The sequence below is a fragment of the Lemur catta genome, chromosome 3 (genome assembly GCF_020740605.2).
Source record: "Lemur catta isolate mLemCat1 chromosome 3, mLemCat1.pri, whole genome shotgun sequence".
NCBI lineage: Eukaryota > Metazoa > Chordata > Mammalia > Primates > Lemuridae > Lemur > Lemur catta.
In genome coordinates, this window is record NC_059130.1 from 115565789 (window position 1) to 115588110 (window position 22322).

Sequence of the window (22322 nt, forward strand, 5' to 3'; positions counted from 1 at the left end):
TTATTGTAGAAATAATAAATAATCTATCTGATAGGGTGAAAATGCTTACAATATTTCCTGCTCATAAACCAGTATCCCAATCATCTATTAAAACTATATCTTCGTGGACGCGGTGGCTCACACTTGTAATCCTAGCACTCTGGGAGGCTGAGGCAGGAGGATCGCTAGAGCTCAGGAGTTCGAGAGGAGCCTCAGCAAGAGCGAGACCCCGTCTCTACTAAAAATAGAAAGAAATTATATGGACAACTAAAAAAAAATATATATATATATATATATATATATATATATAAATAAATAAAGTTAGCCGGGCATGGTGGCGCATGCCTGTAGTCCCAGCTACTCAGGAGGCTGAGACAGAAGGATCACTTGAGCCCAGGAGTTTGAGGTTGCTGTGAGCTAGGCTGACACTACAGCACTCTAGCCCAGGCAACAGAATGAGACTCTGTCTCCAAAACAAAACAAAACAAAACAAAACAAAAAAACCTATGTCCTCTACCATGAAGTTAAAAACCTTAGTTGATAGTATTGCACCTGGGCTGGGACAACCAGTGGGATGGGCAGCTACTAAGGTTCTCCTAAAGCTGGACATAGTGGCAGAATTTATAATCCCAGTTATTCGAGAGGCTAAGGCTGGAGGATCCCTTGAGACCAGGAGTTCCAGGCTGCAGTGAGCTATGATCATGCCACTGCACCCCAGCCTGGGCGACAGAACAAGACCTTGTCTCTAAAAAATAAATAAGTTCTGGATCTCTAATGACATAAATACATTAGCAGTACCTTTAAAAATTATTTATGCTTCTTCTTGAATGGTGTTCCTGTCTTATTTTTCTCTACTATAGAAATAGAGACTTTGGACTTTGAAATTCAACTTCAGGCACTTCCAACTTGATCAAACTGTGTGATCTTATGCAAGTTACATAAGGTTTTGGTAGCTCGGTTTCCCTGAGTGTAACAAATAGAGATAATAATAATTGTAGCTACTTCAAAGGTAGATTGTAAGGATTAAACGAGTTACTATGCTGTGCCTGACCCAACTATTGTCATTTCCGGCGGCGGGGGTGGGGAGTTGAGGGTGGTGTTTTCCATATCTGAGGAAGATTTATAATTCTCTCTGTAATCATCCTTTCTTTCCCAAAACACAAAAGCAGGGAAAAAAACAAACATTATATGCTTTTATTCTTACTGACATGTTCCTGTAATCCTCTGACAGTTTTAAAAACATGTCATTCAGTAGTAGTGTTGCATTTGGCTGCTATAATCAAGTTATCTGAGTTGGAATGTGTTTTTTTTCTCATGGTTTTAGTATGCCATTAATCTTTCTGAAGTAACATCTTCCTGTTGTGAAAATTTATAGTTTGTATTCTTTTTTTTTTTTAATTTCAGCTTATTATGGGGGTACAAAAGCTCAGGTTATATATATTGCCCATGTGTAGTTTGTATTCTTAATGATTATGACCATAAATTGCAATCATGTGTTAAATGCTACTGGTCTTTATTTAAAAGTTTAAGTGACATGATCACTAATTTTCTGGTTTCATGACTTCTTGTCTCTGAAATATTGTTCATCTCTTGGATCTGTCCTCAGTTCACTGTTCTTACCTAGATCCTTGTACTATGAGCCACCACTGTATGCTGAAGACTCTCAAAGTTAACTTCTAGCTGTGAACTGACCTGGTGTTTCCAATACTGATTCCTACAGCTCGGCTTCTTATTGCCATCTCCTTGTGGATATGCCACTAGCCCCTCAAATTCTCTATGTCTAAAACTCAACCAATTCTGTTAATTACCTCACCAACTTCAAAGATAAAGGATTTTGTCTTGTTCACTCTCCATATTACTTGACCGTATTACTTGACACACATTCTCCTGTGAACCCATTCCTTGAATTGCGTTATCCTAACTGGGTCTTGGGAACAACAAGGTGGGTGAAACAGTCAGACATCAACCTAAATCTTGTTCTTGGAGCCTAATTTGTTTTTTCTAAATGCAATTGACTCCCAGTAGTTTTAGGCTTTGTAGTTATACCATATTACCAGCAGAGGGAGATAGGTTTTTACAATTTCGCTATTAATATAGTGGGCAAGGAGCCTTAACAAAAGCATTAGATGGACATTTCCTGAGACTGAATTTATTTTCTTTCTTTCTTTCTTTCTTTCTCTTCCTTCCTTTCCTTCCTTCCTTTCTATTTCCTTCCTTCCTTCCTTCCTTTCCTTCCTTCCTTTCTCTTTTTCTCTCTCTCTTTCCTTTCTTTCTTTCTTTTTGAAACAGGGTCTCACTCTGTTGCCCAGTCTACTGGTCTAGAATGCACTGGCATCAGTCATCATAGCTCACTGCAACCTCACACTCTTGGCCTCAAGCAATCCTCCCACCTTAGCCTCCCAAAGTGCTAGGATTATAGCCGTGATCTACTGTGCCTGGCATGGGACTGAATTTTCAATGAGACCAGAAAGATGAGATCTTGGAAATCATTTGAGGATCCTGCAAAGGAAATAGCTTTTGTTTCACAGAAATGGGCAATCAGGAGGCCAGTCTTGGTTAATCATATAGATCCTTTGTGACCTTGGGCAAGTCCCTTCCTCTCTTTTGGTCTGTTTCCTCAACTTTAAAATGAAAGATGGGACAAAATAAGCTCTAAAATTGAGAAAGTAGTGGCAATTTCTTCCTTCAGGGATAAGCCCTAAAAGTTGAGGCAACAGCATACACAGGTATTGGCAGAGACCCTAAAACATGAGCTTCTCTTTCTTGTGAAATATGTTTGAGGTGCCATTCATATTTGGGGCTTGTGCATTAGAGACCTGCACTTTTGAGTGTACCTTTGATACACTGCATAAAACACTCTAATATGCCATGGGAATACAACAGCAAAGCCCACAGCAAGATAACTTTCTATCTGATGCACAAGCTGAGGTTAGGTAGACAGTTGTGTTAAGAACTAAGTGGCAACTTACCAGTATTTAAAATGTACATAACTTTTGACCCCAAGGATATACATTGCTACTTTATTTATAATCACAAAAGACTGGAAACAAATTTTCCATCACTAGGGAATTTGTTTTAAAAAATTATGGTACATTCATACAAAGGAGTAGAATGCAACTGTTAACAAAATTTACGTGGTCCTAAACATACTGATACTAAGTGATCTCAAAGAACTACAGGTAACTTTTTTACAAAAAACAAGGCACAGAGCAATGTGTTTAGTATGCTGCTATTTGTATTAATAGGTTTGTTTTATTTATGTGTGTGTGTTTTTTTGCGTGCATCTCTGGAAAGACATAAGGAACTTATAACAGTAGTAACTTTGGTGGAGGGGAAGGGCTGACCAGGTAACGGACTGATAGGATAGACTTCAATCTTTTTTTTTTTTTTTTTAAGAGACAGTGTTTGGGAATCTCAGCGCTGTCCAGACTGCATATTTCAGTTTTTCCACAATGTGGATGGTACATATGAGGATTATTTAAGGAAATTAAAGACTTTTTTAACTTAAAAAAAAAAGAGACATGGTCTCACTATGTCACCCAGGTTGGAGTGCAGTGCCACAATCATAGCTCACTGTGACCTCCAACTCCTGGGCTCAAGCAGTCCTCCTGCCTTAGCCTCCCAAGTAGCTAGGTGCACACCACCACACCTGGCTAATTTTTCTTCTTTTTGGAGAGACGGAGTCTTGCTATGTTGGCCAGGGTGGTCTCAAATTCCTGACTTCAAGCAATTTCCCACCTCAGCCTCCCAAAGTGAGGTGTGAGCCACCATGCCCAGCCTTAATTTTTATTATATGTCCTTTTGTACCTCTTGAAAGTTGTACTATGTGCGTGTAAATGAATCTTAGCACAGCCATGCATTGCTTAACAACAGGGATACTTTCTGAGAAATTTGTCGTTTGTTAGGTGATTTCATCGTTGTGGAAACATCATAGCATGTACTTACACAAACCTAGATGGTAGCACCTACTACACATCTAGGCACAACCTGGTACAGCATGTTACTGAATGGCATACTGAAGGCAATTGTAAAACAATGACATTTGTGTATCTAAACATATGTAAACATAGAAAAGGTACAGTAAAAACACGGTACTATAATCTTATGGGACTACTATCGTATATGTGATCTGTTGTTGACTATCATGTGGTGCATGACTATACTTGATTATTATGATGAACTCTGGAGGAAAACATCTTGTTTAAACCCGTTAGACTGCAGCCACCCCTCTCATCCTAACCTTATCCCTTGTCTCCTTGTCTCCAATCATGTTCCAATCAGCCTTCACACTGTAGAGAGACTATTCTGAAACACCATTTTCATCATACATTATATCCTCCTTGCTCACAAACCTCCATGACCTAGAAGGTAATGTCCAGTCTTCCTCCTGATATTCCAGGCCATATATCAACTGGCCTCAATTTTATCTCCCTGTTTGTCAGAAGCAAGGTTCTGTAGAGTTCAAGAGGATAGGCTTTTAAGTGGGACCACCTGGGTCACCTTGCCTGTGACCATGGGTGAGCTACTTAATTCCCATGTGCGCGTGCCTCAGTTTCATCATCTTTAAATAATCACAATAGCTGGGCGCGGTGGCTCACGCCTGTAATCCTAACACTCTGAGAGGCTGAGGTGGGAGGATTGCTTGAGCTCAGGAGTTTAAGGTGGCTGTGAGCTAGGCTGATGCCATGGCACTCTAGCCCAGGCAACAGAGCAAGACTCTGTCTCAGAAAAAGAAAGAAAAAATAAAATAAGCACAATAATGGCACCTACTTAGCAGTGTTTAGTATGTAACAAAAATACTCAACAAGCATCAATTGTGATTATTATTTTTGTGCTTATCACAATTTATAGCTTTATATTGCCTTATTTACCTGTTTATTGCCTATCTCTCCCAGTAGACTGCAGAGGACCTCCATGAGGGCAGGGACCTTGTTAGTTTTACTTAAAAATATTTTACCATACATATTACATCGTCTGGCACATAGCAGGTACTCACCAAATATTTACTAAATGCCCTCTTAGTTGCCAAATTCCCGGTTCATTCATTCATTCAACAAGTAATTAGGGAGTCCCTACTGTGTGTCAGGCTCTACATTAGGTGCTAGCGGTAAAGCAGTGAGCAAAAACAGAAAAATCTCTGCAGTCCTTGAGCTAGGAGACACAGGGTGAAGTGGTTACGTATTAGAACCTGTTCTAACATGATCCAACAATTCCAACCCTGACTGGTTTCAGAATCCCTGGGCAGCTTTAAAAAAAGTCTGAAGCAGTGGTCTAAGGAGGGCCCTAGAATCTGTATTTTTTTTTTTAAAGGAAACACTTAATAGCTGGTCCAGTGTTTCTAATCTTGAGTGTTACAGGATACAATTTGGAGGAGGAAGAGTGGAGTTGGTCACAAGTTCTATGACAATTTTTAAGCATGGGGTTTTTAATGACATGATTTAAATATTTCTTTTAGCAATTATAATTGCCAGATTCCTCTTTTGCAGTGACATTTCCTAATTGAAAGACTTAAATTTCTTAAATCAGTGTCTCTCACACTGTTTCCCTGAGTGTATCCCCAGGGTTCTTTGCATTACAAGTTTGAGAAACATACTGCTTTCTAGGGTAAGGCTGACTCAAGTCTGCTCAGCAGGGCCTTGCCCTCCCAACTTGAGAAGGGACTTGGTTTCTGATGCAGCCCTATGTCCCATAAGATATCCCAGGAGGTCCACTTTATCCCAAGGCAGTCTGCCAGCAGCTCGAGCTTGCTCCAGTTTTAGGCACAAGGGGGTGAAGACTGAAGCCCTTGAGCTCTGTATCTCTGGCATTTCCTTAGAGGATATGCTGTAGGGATGGGTTCACGAAGGGTCTCACCTACACACCAGGTCTACTCCCTTGAGAAGGGGGACTCTGCTCGACCCCATCCCCTGGTGCTAGTCATAGTGGGAAGTTAAGGGGCTTGCGAACCGGACAAGCCTGAGTTCAAATCCTGTCTCCGCCCCGCCCCCCATTCCCCTTCACTGCTGTGTGGCTCTGGGCAAGTGGCTGGTAATTCTCTGCTACTGTTTCCTCCTCTGAAAAATGGAGCTGGTAACAACTCATGGTGGTTGTTACGGTTAGGGAGGCTTCGCCTGCACACCCCAGGCACTGAGTTTCCCTCCCCTGGCGATAACCAAGGGCACGTTCATACGCCACAGCCCTCCTCTGCTCATCCGGGTTCCTGGCTAAACGTCTCAGTCTCACACCTTTAGGAAAACCGCCCAGTTGTCCAGACAGTGCAGCGGAGGGTGGCTGCAGCTCTGAGCCCAACGCTAGGGATGCAGGGGAGGCGAGCGCGAAAGCTTCGCTCCCCAAGATCGCGTTCCACACTCCAGAGAACCTCGGCCCCAGACCACGACCCTTCTGAGCATGGCGTCGCGCCCTGGCCGCCCTGCGCCAGCCCGCCGCGCTGACGTGAGTGCGCGCGCGTCCTCCACGCCGGCCCCCCGACGCATGCGCCCTGTGCGCTGTCTTCTCCCGGTCGGGGCAGCAGCGGCGGCGGCGTTTGAGTGGACGAAGATGGCGGCTGTGGGCGGCTCGGGGTCCCGCCAGCTGTGAGGAGCCCCGAGTACTGCAAGCGCTGCCTGAGGCAGAGCGCCTCTGCTCTGGCCCTGTCCTTGGCTCCCTCACCACAGTCGCCAGCGGAGTGAACCTGAGAGCGTGGAGCGAGCTGGGCCAGGTGAGGCCTCTCCCCCTCCTGGGGCTGCGGCGGGGAGCCGGCGCCTGCTGCCCTTTATGCCCCGGGCCCGCTGGGGGCAGCGGGCGCCCCAGGTCTGGTGCGGGGGTCGGCCCTGGCTGATCAGGGCGCCTTGCTATCGCCATCCTCGGTCTCTCCTGTGTTAGGCGGGGAGGAGGTGAGCCCCTTGGAGCCAGCCCTTGGAATGGAGCGAACCCGTCTCCTCGCCTCAGCAGGGCGGTTCTAAGTCCCCTCACCGGGGCCACGAAGGGGTGTGTGGCCAGGGCAAGGATAGCTTTAGGGTGTCAGATAATCTTTCACTCCTCCCCCGAACCTTTAACTCCTGGCGAGAGGAGCCAGAGTCGGGGGCCTTGTAAAATTGGGGCTGCGGCTAGGGACCAGCATCTCTGAAGCTGCAGCTGTAAAGGGATGGTTTTGGAATCGGTTTGCGAAATAAAACACAAGTAGGTTTTCCTATCTCCTAGCTTGCTGAGAGTGTTCCCCTAGAGAAGTGGGAACTGCGGATCTCCTGGCTTGAGACAGCAGTCCACGTTGTGACTGTGGAAGGCTTCTGGTGAGAATTGTGTGCACAAGGAACGGCGAAGGGTGGGAACGAATTTGTAGACGGAGAGAAAACAATTGTGAGATCTCGATAGTCTCAGCAGAGTAACTTCAGCTCTAATGGAGTTCGTTTGAAACCTTTGGATTGTTAAGATTCGGAATAACCAATTGCTTTGTCTGTTAAATCTCCCGACTTTTTTTTTTTTTTTAGGAAAATAAAAGCTTCATTTCTTAATTGCCGAAGTCTTTGGATTTCTCTGTGGTGGGATTCTTATCGATCTAGATGAAGGTTCAGGCACGTTACCAGTTCTCACTTGCTGGCAGAGACATTGTAATATGCTTATTGCTTTTTGAAAACAACTTTTGTTGTTGTTGTTCAAATGCTAATCGGGAGACTTTGATTTAGTTTCTGTGGTGCGGGGAAGCCGGTTTGAAGCCTGTGGTCGGTCTCTTCTTTGAGAAATAATGGCTTCAGTTGGAATTGTGCTGTGGGGAATTGTTGAGGCAATTGCTTTTGCTTGAACGCACCAGATACCTTTGTAACAAATTGGTTTTGCCTGTGCTTAAGAATGATGACATCATAGATTTAAAGGGACGAGGGGAATTTGAGAGGAAATACCATCATTTAGAAATGAACATTTAGAATTCAGTCTGTAACTGTCAAAGTGAATAGTGATGCTGTGTGTCAAATTGCTAACTTTGAGTGCATTCAATCAAGTGTATAATCTGAATGGGTGTCTTTTCTATTTTATGTTGTCACTTTATATCCAATAACTGTTTGCTTTTGATAGGCCCCATATAAATATGTTACCCAATCTACATTGGTCCATGGGTGTGTTGTGTACTTCAAGAAGCTGCTTTTAGTTGTTAAAATGACAACTGTTTAATATTAGCTAATTCTTTGACCATTTTTTTCCTTTTCTATTCTTAAACCCTTTTCCATAGGAATGTGTAGATTTTCTTAGTGCCTTTTCGAAAATTAAGCCTGAACCAGCAACTTCTCTGGGGTAGAAAATTGGAGAGCCACTTTGCATATCAGTTTGCTAATAAACAGTCGTGAAATTAATGCAGTAAAACAACCTGGTGGTTTGACATTATGCTTCTTGGCATAATATGTTGCATTGTTGTGCTAAATCATCATCAGGTATTGCTGCAACTTCATGACATCCATGACATCATTTGCTCTACAGCATTTTGACTTTTGCTATTCCTACCTCTCTCAGTTACAGAAAGAACAGAATCAGGAAAAATAGCTTAGGATGTTTCTTCTTAATGTCTTATTTTTAGAAGGGCCTTTATTTAATACCTCTTTATGTAGTTTAAACTCTTCCGTAAGATTCAGAGCTGTGTAATTATTCCTACCTATTATGAAGAGCAAGCAAAGAAAATGCTAGAAAAACCTCTGAGTTTTATGAGATTATTGAGGACACAAGGAGAAGCTATCTTGAAGATGAACAAATACGTGGTTATCTTTTTGATTTTAGGGTTGTTTTAGTCATTGAATTAACAACTCTATATAATCAGAAGCCATTTGGTTAAATAATGCCCTTCCCACTTCACAAGATTGTTATGTGGATCGAAAGAGATAATGTTTGTGAAAGTGCTTTGTAAAATGTAAAATAAAAGGTAAATATAAGATTGATTATTCCTATTTTATGAAACACCTATTAAGGGCCCTTTCTGTGCTAGACATTTTGGGAAGTAGGTACTAATGATTCTAAGACCAGACAGCTTTTGGTCTGAAGTTGCCTATAGTCTGGTTGGGGAGCAAGATAAAGACACCCATTAAGCATTTTGTAGCATAAGAAGTGCACTGAACCGACCAAGAGAGTCAAGGAAGGCTTCTTCCGGCTGACATGGCTTTTCCCCACCCTTTCCTATTCTGCAAAATCTGCCTTTTGTGAGTGACTTGCTTTTTATAAAAACTTCAAAAAAAATTCTCTCCAGTTCTTTTCCCCTTTTATTCATTCACTGTCATGACACTTCCCACACAGTATGCCCCAGTTATGATTTCTGCATTCCCAAAAATCCAACAGTCTTGGGAGAACCTTTCTGAGTAAGTCATATGCACAGGGAACAAACACAAACTTTGCAGCTGCGATTAAAATATCTCAGATTACTAAGTGGTGACAACTTTAGAGTGATGATGCTTTTTTTGTTTTTGTTTTGAAAACTAGCACAAGAGGTACTGTATTTTTTAATTTGATCACATTTAATACAGTAAATGTTTAGTTGTCATTCCTTACCATGTTGCCTATAGGTGGTTGTTAGTACTGTCTCCTTTCTCCCAATAATAAAATGAGAAAGTCTTATTCATTTTTGGGTGAAACTGACAGCTTAAGTCAGAATTACATTGAAATGTTTTATAGAATCTGTGTGGATTGGGATTGCTTATGCATCTCTGATACTGAACTTCTGTGTCCCGATAAAAATTACGCACCCTAGTGCTGTAGTTGTTTTGTAATTAATTTAGCATGTCGTCACCTATATTGCAAAAACTTAATGAATTTTTGGATTGAGTAGAATCTTAACATGGCACTGTGTTGTCTGAACATGTGCCATCTGTATCTTAACAGAAAATGGTGCCCTAAGGTTGTGACTGACAGAAAAGTGAAGGTGATGTGTTCATTTTTCCACATTGTGACAGTTTGCTACATGTACAAGGATATAACCTATAGACAAGTCATTTAAAAATTCTCCAGTATTGGCGGGGTGCGGTGGCTCACGCCTGTAATCCTAGCATTCTGGGAGGATCACTAGACTTCAGGAGTTCGAGACCGGCCTGAGCAAGAATGAGACCCTGTCTCTACTAAAAATAGAAAAAATTAGACGGGTGTGATGGCCCTTAGTCCCAGCTACTCTAGAGGCTGAGGCAGGAAGGATCCCTTGAGCCCAGGAGTTTGAGGTGGCAGTGAGCTATGATGATGCCACTGCACTCGAGCCAGGGTGACAGAGAAAGACTCTGTCTCCAAAAAAAAAAAAAAAAAGAAACCTAAAAGTTGCCCAGCTTATTTTAAAAATTGTTTCTTGTGGCATTTTTCTATAAGTCTTTATAAAATTATGACTTAGTGGTACTCTTGTAGCTTTAATTTTGTACTTCCTTACTCATGCATGCATTGGAGAGTAAATTTACTTTGAATTTGATTCTTTCTGTAATAAATTTCTACTTTTTAATTTATAAAGTTTTCTTCTAAGTTTCTAATTTAATTTTTTCCAGGCTGGGCATGGTGGCTTATGTCTATAATCTTAGCACCTTGGGAGGACAAAGTAGGAGGAATTGCTTGAGGCCCAGGGTTCATGACCAGCCTGAGCAACGTAGCAAGACTCCATCTCTACAAGAAAAATAGAAAAATTATCCAGGTGTGGTGGTGTGTGCCTGTAGTCCCAGCTACTTGGGAGGCTGAGGCAGAAGGATCGCTTGAGCTCGGGAGTTTGAGTTTGCAGTGAGCTATGATGATGCCACTGTATTCTAGCTGAGGAGACAGAGCAAGACCACATCTCAACAAATATTTTTTTTCCCAGTGCTGGTTGTTGTTCTGTGTTTTACTTCAAAAATGGAAGTATGTCGTGGTGCTTTGATACAGACACATATGCACACGTGTGTGTTTATATATGTATACTATATAAATCTGATAAATGTATAGGTATTATATAAAACAATAGTCGCTTTTAAAACTTTACTATTCTGGACAGTAACTTAGCTTAGATAGTAACTTATCTTCTCTTGTCTTCTAGTAATAGATTTGAGGTAGGTCATTTAATTTCTGTAAAGGTAAATAAGATTTAGTTTTAGCTGATAATGTTCCCTTAGAATATTTACTATTTAGGATATTTTTATTTCAATATTTAAGGAATTCACTAATATGGCATACTTTTCAAATTTGTTTCCTTTATTATTCTCCAATGAGGCAGAGTGTTTAATTCTTTACTTTTCATTATAAAATTTCTTGGTAAAGAACTGGTGCAATGGTCATCTCAGTAGTGGCAAATAAGTTTCTTTGCTACTCTCTGTATCACTGTAGGCACATACACTTTAATTTATTCGTTATTTTACACTTAGTTATAGCTATTTGTCTATTGACACTGAAATTTGGCCAGTAAAAGCATCCTTAAGCTTGTGTCGTGTCTTTTTGACATGTCCCCATTGGTCTTCAAGTGCTTCCTTGTTTTTTGTCACAATAAGCTATCCCAGATTCACCTTGTATTCTCCCTGTCCTTGAAGTGAAATCAGTCATTTTTCTAAGAAGCCCTAGTGTCTTATATAGGGAATGTCATTAGAAACTAAGTTCTGTGTACGGGGGATGTCTATTGTGATGGAGTCTTCATTGTGTCTAGGTCTTTTAGTAGGCAGAACTAGAAAATATGTTAATTAGAAATCAACATTTAATATTGATATTTATAAATGAATTTTAACATATTACAGGATTTTTTCCCTTTTGATTTTAATTCACTTATTAAACTGAAAAAATTTTTTTTTTTTTTTTTTTTTGAGACAGAGTCTCACTCTGTTGCCCGAGCTAGAGTGTCGTGGTGTCAGTCTAGCTCACAGCAACATCAAACTCCTGGGCTCAAGCGATCCTACTGCCTCAGCCTCCCGAGTAGCTGGGACTACAGACATGCGCCACCATGCCTGGCTAATTTTTTCTATATATATATTTTTAGTTGTCCAGATAATTTATTTCTATTTTTAGTAGAGACGGGGTCTCGCTCTTGCTCAGGCTGTTCTCGAACTCCTGACCTTGAGTGATCCACCCGCCTCAGCCTCACAGAGTGCTAGGATTACAGGTGTGAGCCACCGCGCCCGGCCTTCTTTCTGTTTTTTTTTAGTAGAGACGGGGTCTCGCTCTTGCTCAAGCTGGTCTTGAACTCCTGAGCTCAAATGATCTGCCTGCCTGGGTCTCCAGAGTGCTAGGATTACAGGCATGAGCCACCACACCTGGCTGAAAATTTTGGTTTTAATAGTGTTAACATTTACTTGCTTTATTTGCTTTATCTTTCATATATATAAGAAGGTTTAAAAATATAGTATCCACAGTGCTACCAATAAAATAACTGAGGCAAGTGTAAGATTTCTTTGCAGGGTTTTTTTTTTTTTTTTTGAGACGGGCTTCTTTTGTTTTCCAGACATGAGGACAGTGGCATGATCATAGCTCACTGTAACCACAAACTCTTGGGCTCATGTGATCCTCCTGCCTCATCCTCTGCAGTAGCTGGGACTACAGGCACACTCCAACACACCTGGCTATTTTTTTTTTTTTGTAGAGACAGAGTCTGGCTATGTTGCTCAGGCTGGTCTTGAACTCCTGACCTCAGGAGATCCTCCCACCTCGGCCTCCCAAAGTGCTGGAATTATAGGTGTGATCCACTATGCCTGGCATACAGTTCTTTTTAATCTGAGAATATTCTATCCATCAGGATCTGGCCAAAAACTGGAAAACATGCTAAATATTTTAGAGGAGATTTAATACAGGGAATTGATTACATTGTATTACATAAACTAAAAGGGCAAAAAAAGGGTAGGGTGGGTATCTTAGTCTGTTTTGTGTTGCTATAAAAGAATACCTGAAACTGAGTAATTTATAAAGAAAAGAGATTTAGTTAGCTCCTTGTTCTGCACGCTGAGAAGTTCAAGGACATGGCCTTGGTTTCTCGGGAAGCCTTTTGTAGTACAGTGTCACAACATGGCAGAGGAGGTCAAAAGGGAAGTGGGAACAGGGGAAAACCTGAGGGATGTCTTTGCCTTATAACAACTCACTGTCCCAGGAACTAATCTATTCCCTGGTAACTAATACAGTCTCAGAGAGCCAGAACTCACTACCTCTGTAACAGCACCAAGCCAGTAATGAGGGATCTTGCCTCCATAACCCAAACACCTCCCATTAGGCCCCACCTCCTAACACCACCACATTGGGGATCAAATTTCAACATGAATATTGATGGGTTTGAACAAGCCATATCTAAACTGTAGTGGTAGGGTAACTTAGAGATTAATAACTGTAGTGTGAAGCTATCACCTCAAGGGACAAGGGAACAAAAGGGAGGAGAATGGTATTACCAGAACTTTAAGAATATGGAAGAGGCCACCACCTCAAACACTACTGCCACTTCAGAGCTGGGACCACGAGGAGGAATTGCCAAGGATCGTCACATGGCTGGTGCTTGGACCATCCTCCTAATTTTTGTCAGTTTTTGGTTTATCCTTTGAATTTTTGTTTGTGCAAAAATAAGCAAATATGTACATATATTTTTTCTTTTCCTTTCTTATACAAAAGGTTGCCCTACTGCATGCATTGGTCAGCACCTTGCTCTTTTTGCTTAATATATCTTGGAGATCGTGCCATATTGGAACAGAGGTAATCCTTATTCATTTTCACAGCTTCATTGTGTAGATGTTACCAGAGTTGTTCACCTGGTCTCCCTCCCTTTTTTTTTTTTTGAGACAGGTCTCTCTCTCTCTCTCTTTCTCTCTCTCTCTCTCTCTCCCTCTCCCTCTCCCTCTCCCTCTCTCTCTCCCTCTCTCCCCCTCCCTCCCCCCCCCCCTCTCTCTCTCTCACCTAGACTGGAGTGCAGTAGCTCACTGTAACCTCAAACTCCTGGGCTTGAGTGATCCTCCCACCTCAGCTTCCCAAGTAGCTAAGACTATAGACATGCACTACCAAGCCTGGCTAATTTTTAGAAATTTTTTTGAAGTGGTAGTGTCTTGCTATGTTGCCCAGGTTGATCTTGAATTCCTGGCCTCAAGCGATCCTCCCACCTTGGCCTCCCAAACTGGTCCGTTTTTGATGGACATCAGTAAATAATGCTTTACTGCTGATCTTTTAAAAATAAATTTTGGTATGGTGTGGTAGAAGGAGTGCTTGGCTGAAAGGCAAAAGGTACAGGTTCTATTTTTGCCACCAATTATTAGCTGCATGGCCTTAAGTCGCTTGTTTTCTGACCTCAGTCTCATTTGTAAATAAATGTTCATTTGCTCCATAATCTCTTAAGATCTCCTGCTATGCTATTTTGTATTTTTCTGCAAGTTTTGTTAACCATATTTTAAACCTATTGTTCAATAAAGTATATAAAGCATTACAGGAAAATTATGAGAATATTTAAGGTTAAGTTTTAGAAGTATTAGTGAAGGTTTTCTGAACTTACATCTGTGGTACTTATTGATTAAAAAAAAAAAGAAAATATTCCTGGGCCCATGCCTATTTTCTGAAAGAATCTCCAGGAAATCTACCTGCTAGGTGATTTTTATGATCAGGTGAGCTTGTGAAGCAAAATTTATTTCATGTGCATACACGACAGTCCTTTAGATTTTCTGTAGATAAGGAGAAGTCAAAACATCCACCATTCATGAAATTATAATCTGATTATGGAGAAAAGTCATATAAAACATAACTATAACAGCATGAAATAGTGTGACATTAAGTGTGAAAGAGTAATGGCACAGATGGACTTCTGGAAATGATTAGTGTGGAAGGGGGTGGTTAGGAAATGACTTGTGATGGAAGGAGGTACTCTCCTCTGTCTAGAGAAATGAGTATTTTAGATAGGGAGAAGTGGGAGGGGATTTCTTTTCACTGCCCACCACCAGAAAAAAACACAAGTGGAAATGAAATTTTCCATTCCCTCACAGCATGTTATTAAAATGTATCATGTTCTTTGCAGAATATTTTTGTATCAATGGGGAAGCTGACTTTATATGCAAACTGAGAGATTTGATAGGAGCATTGTGGGATTGTAGAGTACTTTGACGTCTTCCTGAAACACCATTTTCACCATGTTTCTCATCTGCTCACATTTGATGAATTCCTAGAGACTACAGAATAATCCTCTAGACCACATTGATGGAACAAGAGACGAGTCAGGGAAGTTAGATAGCTACTGTAGATTAAATGTGATGACAGTGAAACCAGCATCATAGCAGGGGGATAACAATAAAGGGGAAGGACATTTTGAAGAAAGAGCTAGTGGAAGAAGGTGAAAGTCTATATGTAAGATATGTAATGGAACATATTACTGTTATTCTTTTGAGGATGGTGTGAAATGAATTTCAATGACTTATTTATACTCTCTTTAAATAGCCAGGCATCGTGGCTCATGCCTGTAATCCCAGCACTTTGGGAGGCTGAAGTGGGAAGATCACCTGAGGCCAGGAATTGGAGACCAGCCTGGGTGACATAGTGAGACCCTTTCTCTACCAAAAATGAAAGATAAAAAATAAATGGAGGCCGGGCGTGGTGGCTCACGCCTGTAATCCTAGCACTCTGGGAGGCCGATGCGGGTGGATCGCTCAAGGTCAGGAGTTCGAGACCAGCCTGAGCAAGAGCAAGACCCCGTCTCTACTAAAAAAAAAAAATAGAAAGAAATTATCTGGCCAACTAAAATATATATAGAGAGAAAAAAATTAGCTGGGCATGGTGGTGCATGTCTGTAGTCCCAGCTACTCGGGAGGCTGAGGCAGTAGGATCGCTTAAGCCCAGGAGTTTGAGGTTGCTGTGAGCTAGGCTGACGCCACAGCACTCACTCTAGCCCGGGCAACAGAGCGAGACTCTGTCTTAAATAGATAGATAGATAGATAGATAGATAGATAGATAGAGTCATAGAACTGGGTTTAAATTCCGGTTCATCTTCTTTTCTATAAAGCTGTGTGACCATGGACAAGTTAATTTATCTGAGCCCCATTATACTCATCTGTAAAACAGGACTGATAATATGACCCTTATAGAGTTAAGGATTAAATGAAATAAAGTACCTGGCACATACTGTCAATACCTATGGTTTCCCTTCCCTTTTTATCATCTAGGCTTTTTTTTTTTTTGAGACAGAGTCTCACTCTCTTGCCTGGGCTAGAGTGCCGTGGCGTCAGCCTAGCTCACAGCAACCTCAAACTCCTGGGCTCAAGCCATCCTACTGCCTCAGCCTCCCCGGTAGCTGAGACTACAGGCACGTGCCACCGTGCCCAACTAATTTTTTCTATTTTTAGTTGTTTGGCTAATTTCTTTCTATTTATAGTAGAGACAGGGTCTCACTATTGCTCAGGCTGGTCTCAAACTCCTGAGCTCAAGCAGTCCTCCTGCCTCGGCCTCTTTATCATCTAGTCTTGACACCCACTGCATTTTAATGGTTACTTAAGACCTTGCTACACAAAGTCTGCAGACTGGCAGCATTGGTATCATCAAGGTTAGAATGTAGAATGTCAAGTCCCATGCCAGGCTTACTGAATCTGAATCTATAGTTTAAACTAGATTCACATTGAAGTTTGAGAAGCATTGGAACCTTAAGAGATTTCTAATGAGATTTCTTCCTTTCTTCTCAGTTCCTAATGATTTGGTTATTCTTTTACCTTTGGCAGATTGGTTCTGCTATGCACTCTTACCTGAAACTATTTTATTTTTTATTTATCTATTTTTTTTTTTTACAAGACAGGGTTTCGCTCCGTTGCCCTGGTTGGAGTGTGGTGGTACAATCACAGCTCACTGAAACCTCATATTCCCCGGGCTCAAGTGATCCTCCTGCCTCAGCCTCCTGAGAAACTGGGACTACAGGCACACACTGCCACTCCTGGCTAATTTAAAAATTTTTTTTTTGTAGAGACAGGGTCTCGCTATGTTGTTCAGACTGATCCAACTCCTGGCCTCAAGCAGTCCTCCCGCTTCAGCTTCCCAAGTGCTGGAATTACAGATGTGAGCCACTGTGCCTAGCCATGAAACTATTTTGGATGAACTATGTGAGTGAGCATGTGTTCAGAGTGAAAGTTCAATTGCACAAATATTTGCACATTATTATTAAATAGTATTAAAAGTTAATTGTAGCTAGATTTCTTTATATTGTGAGAAATAAAGAAGAGTGCATAAAACATATACAGTTTAAAGAATAATTAAAGCACATACCGGTGTAAACAATATCCATGTCAAGAAATAGAATATTGCTGGTGTCCTAAACATCTTTCCAGTGTGCTGCTGTCTGATCACAACCATTTCTCTCTCCTTGAAGTAACCACTATTTTGACTTTAGTGGTAATTTCTTTGCTTTTCTGTATAGTTTTACCATCTGTGTATGTATCCCTAAACAATAGTTCTGTCTTTACGTAAATGGAACCATACTTTATGTATCCTTTTGTTGTCTTCTTTTGTTCAGTATTAGAGATGTATCCATTTGTTGTGTAGATTTTCTTTTCAAAGGAGTAAAGCCAAATATCTAACAAAATTGTGCCCAGTTTCAGTTATTATATTAACCTTCATGTTTAGTTCAAAACACCCATCTATACAAGGTTTGTTTGTTTTTTTTCACTTAAAGATACACAGTTTTAATATGTAAACCAGTCAGCACTAGCTCTAAATATTAAAAAATTGCAAGTTTTGTTTTTTACTTTTGGCAGGAATATTTTAAACTGTCCTGGGTGTTTTTTATTTTTAAATTAGACTATAAAATGGTCTACTTTTTTTCCCCCCAGGGGCCATGCTAATCTTCTCTGTGTCATTCCAATTTTAGTATATGTGCTTTTGAAGCAAGCACAAAATAGCACTTTTTAAAAATCAATCAATTAATTAATTAATTTAGAGATGAACTCTTGCTGCGTTGCCCAGACTGGACTCAAGCTCCTGAGCTCCAGTGATCCTCCTGCCTCAGGGTCCTTAGTAGCTGGGACTACAGGCTTAAATATGGATTTTTAATAGAAATTAAAAAAATTGGAACAAAATTGGATTTACTGAAAAATTGGGAGACTTTTTTTATTAATTAGTATTAATCTTTTTTCCTTTTTTTTCTTTTTTGTTTTTTCTACCACCAGCAAACTGTGCTAGGAGACATTTTTAAAAATTTCAGAATAGGTACTTATTGTAACCAATTTACATAATATAAAAAAGGATAAAATAAATGAGTCTTTTATACAAACTGCTGTAGGTAACCAGTTGTAACAGTTTGAAATGAGATTTTTTCTGTGGTTACAAAAATACTCAGCCTCACATTTATAGGCAAAAATGGCTTTTTGATTTTACAATAAGTTGTAGAGTACTCTTTTGAAGTTAGTACATAAAGATCCACCTCCTTTTTAACAGCTGCTTAGAATTATGATTGTATTAGAATTTGTTTATCCATCCCTCCATTAATGGACATTTTGTTTGATTCTTATTTTATTTATTTATTTATTTTTATAAACAGCGCTGTCACCGAGGCTGGAGTACAGTAGCACGATCATAGCTCACTGTAACCTTGAACTCTTGGGCTCAAGTGATCCTCCTCCCTCAGCCTCCTGAGTAGCTGGGACTACAGGTGCATACCACCACACCCAGCTAATTTTTAAATATTTTGTAGAGATGGGATCTCGACATTGTTTGTTATTTTTTTACTGTTAAAACAGCACTGCAGGGGGGGCAGCACAAAAATAAAAAGAGTGCTGCATTGAACATCCTTTTTGCAATTGTGCCAAGATTTAATTCAGACATATTTCTAGAAGTAGAATGTCTGGGTCATCTGGCATGTGCATTTAAAATGTTGACAGATAACTTTTGGGGAGATTTTAGCAGTTATGGTTCAGTATTCCTTGACAATCCTCAACTTGATTGGAATTTATTTTATTTTATTTATTTATTTTTTGAGAGATAGGGTCTACTTTGTCACCCAGCCTGGAGTGCAGTGGCATAATCATAACTCACTGCAGCCTCCAACTTCCAACTCCTGGGCTCAAGCAATCCTCCTGTTCAGCTTCCCAAGTAGCTAGGACTACATGTGCATGCCTTTACTCCTGCCTATTTTTATGATTTTTTGTAGAGACAAAGTCTCACTATGTTGCCAGGCTGGTTTCGAACTCACAGCCTCAAGGGATCCTTATGCCTCAGCCTCCCAAAGTGCTGGGATTACAGGCATCAGTCACTATGCCTGGCCCTGAAATTTTAAATTATATTTTATCTTTTGTCATCTGTTGATTTTACTCATTTATCCATTGTCTACTATGGGTTAGTTACTAGGGGCAGTACATACATGAATCAGACACATAACCCATACTTGTTGAGGAAGATGTGTACCTCATTATTATATATGGTAAAAAGTGAGAAGGAAATATAAAGTGAATTCAGAAAAAGAGTTTCATTCTAATTGGAGGAATCAGGGAAGGTTTTCTGAAAGAAGTGATGCCTGATCCAGCCTTGGATAGACAGATTTGCACATATGAAATTGTATTCCAAACAGCACCAGGGGCAAAGGATCATAGAGGTGGGAAGTGAGAGTCTTTATCAAGACTCAATTTGGCTGAACAAGAGAGGACTAGACTGGATTGGGTAGAAGCACACAAAAGTGAGGTTAAACCCAGATTATGATGACTTTAACATGTATGCTAGCTGTTGAAGACAGTTCCTCAAAAAATTAAGCCAGAATTACCATATAATACAGCAGTTCTACTTTCAGGTATATACCCAAAAGAATTGAAAGCAGGAACTCAAACAGATATTTCTGCATCAATGTTCATAGTAGCATATTCACAGTAGCCAGAGGTGGAAACAACCCAGATGTCCTTTGATGGATGAATGGATAAACAAAATGTGGTATACACATACAATGGAATATTATTCAGCTTTAAGAAAGAGGGAAGTTCTGATACATATAACAACACGGATGAATGTGAAACACGTTATGCTACGTGAAACACGTTATGCTTCGTGAAACAAGCAAGACAGGACAAATACTGTATGGAATCACATATTATGCATATGGAGTACCTAGAGTAGTCAGATTCATAGAGACAGAAAATATAATGATGGTTGCCAGGGGTCGGGGGCAGAAGGCATGGGAAATTAATGTTTCATGGGTTTGGAGTTTTAGTTTGGGATGATGAAAAAGTTCTGGAGATGGATAATGGTGATTGCACAATAATGTGAATGTGCTTAATGCCATTGAACTGTACACTTAAACATGGTTAAGATGGTAAAATATTAAAAATATTTTACTATGATAAAAATTGAAAAAAACTAAAAATGTTATGCTAAAGACCTTGAATTTTAAAGGATAGGCATTAAATAGTCAATGAAAGTTTTTGATCCAGATTTACATCATGAAGATTAATCCAACAGCAAAATAAAGAATACATTGAAGAGGGAAGGAGTAAGAAGGTGGGAAACCAGCAATTCTCCCTATTGAAGTAGTTTAGTTAAGAGCTGATATGGTCCTGATACAGGGCAGCAATGGAGGGAATTGGAAGGAAGGGTGAATATAGGAGAAATTTGACAACTGATTAGATATGAGAGGAAAGTGAAAAGGAAAAATAAGAGATGATTTCTAGGTTTTGAGTCAGGAAAACAGGACAGTAAGTGGGTGGCTGGGAAAATGTTCAGTATGAACTTGGTGTATCAGGTGTCTAAAAGGCAACTGAAAATATGAAAATGAGGGCACGGAGTTCAGGACAATCAAGCCTAGAGATGAGTTTTACAATCATCCATCCATCCATCCTATTGAATAAATGTTTAACTGAATTTGTGCTTTTTGCCAGGCATAGCAAATGAACACTTTAGTCTCTAATCTTAAGGATATCACAATCTAGTGAGTCATTCTCTTAGAGGTTATATTTGAAACTACATGGTTGCCCAAGGAGAAACTGTAGCAAGGAAAGAGGGCAAAAAATGGAAGCTTAGGGGCTACCTCCCTAGGATATGAAAGGAGAAAGGAAGCACACAATGAGGGATCAGAGAGGTAGTTAGATACCAAGGGGAATATATAGTTGTCAAGAATTAAACTGAATTTGACCAATTACAATGGTGATAACAGAAGAAGCTGGAAATTTTCAGAAATTTGGTCTTTAAAAGTTTAAAGTTTGCTATTTCACTGTCAGTTTGTCTGTAACAGTGATGACAGGGTAATTTTAAATTTCCTTTTTCTCTTGTGCCATTTTTGATGTTTTCTGATGTATAACTGAGGTAGAATTACATTAGTGTGCCCACGAGCAGTGCTTTCAGCTTTGGATTTCTGCTGTTATAAGCAGAAAGTCCCACTTGGAATTTTTGTCCTTAGTTTTTACCTATAAATCAAATATTGTCTTCCTTTGATTTAAATTGGCCTCACTCATAAAATATTTCTTTTTTGTTATGATACAAACACATAAAATTAATCATTTTAGGTGGTTTTTAACTGTATTCATATTTTTGTGCAACCAATAATACATTTCTTGATTCTTACTACTTTTTAAAAAACAGAACATGTTGGGGCAGGGAATATATGGGAAATCTGTACATTCTGATCAATTTTGCTATGAACCTAAAACTGCTGTAAAAAATAGTCTATCGAAAAGAGAATGTGAGACAAGAGAGGTTGGGCGCAGTGGCTCACGCCTATAATCCTAGCACTCTGGGAGGCCAACGTGGGAGGATCACTTGAACTCAGGAGTTTGAGATCAGCCTGAGCAAGAATGAGGCCCCGCCTCTACTAAAAACAGAAAAATTAGCCTGGCATCGTAGTGCACACCTGTAGTCCCAGCTACTTGAAAGGCCGAGGGAGGAGGATCACTTGAACCCAGGAGTGTGAGGTTGCTGTGAGCTAGGCTGATACCAAGGCACTCTAGCCTGGGTGACAGAGCGAGACTCTGTCTCAAAAAAAAAAAAAAAAAAAAAAGAATGTAAAGAATGTGAGAGAGAGACCTTTTTCCTAGCAATTTTATTTCATCTTTCTCACATGTAAAGTTGGTTCTGTCTGTTTAATTTCACTGTAATATTCAATGTATTTTATTTCAGATGTCTAGTTGAGTGATTCAAGAATAATACTTTATATGTTGTCTTAGTTGCTTTAAACTACAGCAACAGCAAGAAGAATGTTTTATACCACATTTTACAGAAAAATATTGTTAGGGGGAATAAACTGTTTTTAATCGTTCAACTAGCTTTATCAAATTTTGTTCTTTTGCCGTGTGTGCTTCAGAATTTTTTTTCGAAATTTGCTTTTTTTTTATTTTTTTTTGAGACAGAGTCTTGCTCTTGCTCAGGCTGGTTTTGAACTCCTGGCCTCAAACAATCTTTCCACCTCAGCCTTCCAGAGTGGTAGGATTACAAGTGTGAGCCATTGTGCCTGGCCTCAGAATCTTTTTTTAAAGGAATATATAAGACACAGATAGATAGCA

At 40.1% G+C, this 22322-nt stretch overlaps 1 protein-coding gene and 1 pseudogene across 1 annotated transcript in view; one reads left to right on the forward strand and one right to left on the reverse strand.

Annotated features, from left to right (window-relative positions):
* Positions 1 to 6448: 6448 nt before the first annotated feature.
* The window catches only part of FBXO42 (F-box protein 42), an 83719-nt gene continuing 67845 nt past the window's right edge, over positions 6449 to 22322 (forward strand). The window contains exon 1 of the mRNA XM_045548618.1: positions 6449 to 6676. The gene's annotated coding sequence lies outside the window, so the exon portion shown is untranslated. The remainder of the gene's footprint in view (positions 6677 to 22322) is intronic.
* On the reverse strand, positions 17649 to 17740 carry LOC123636206 (annotated as a pseudogene).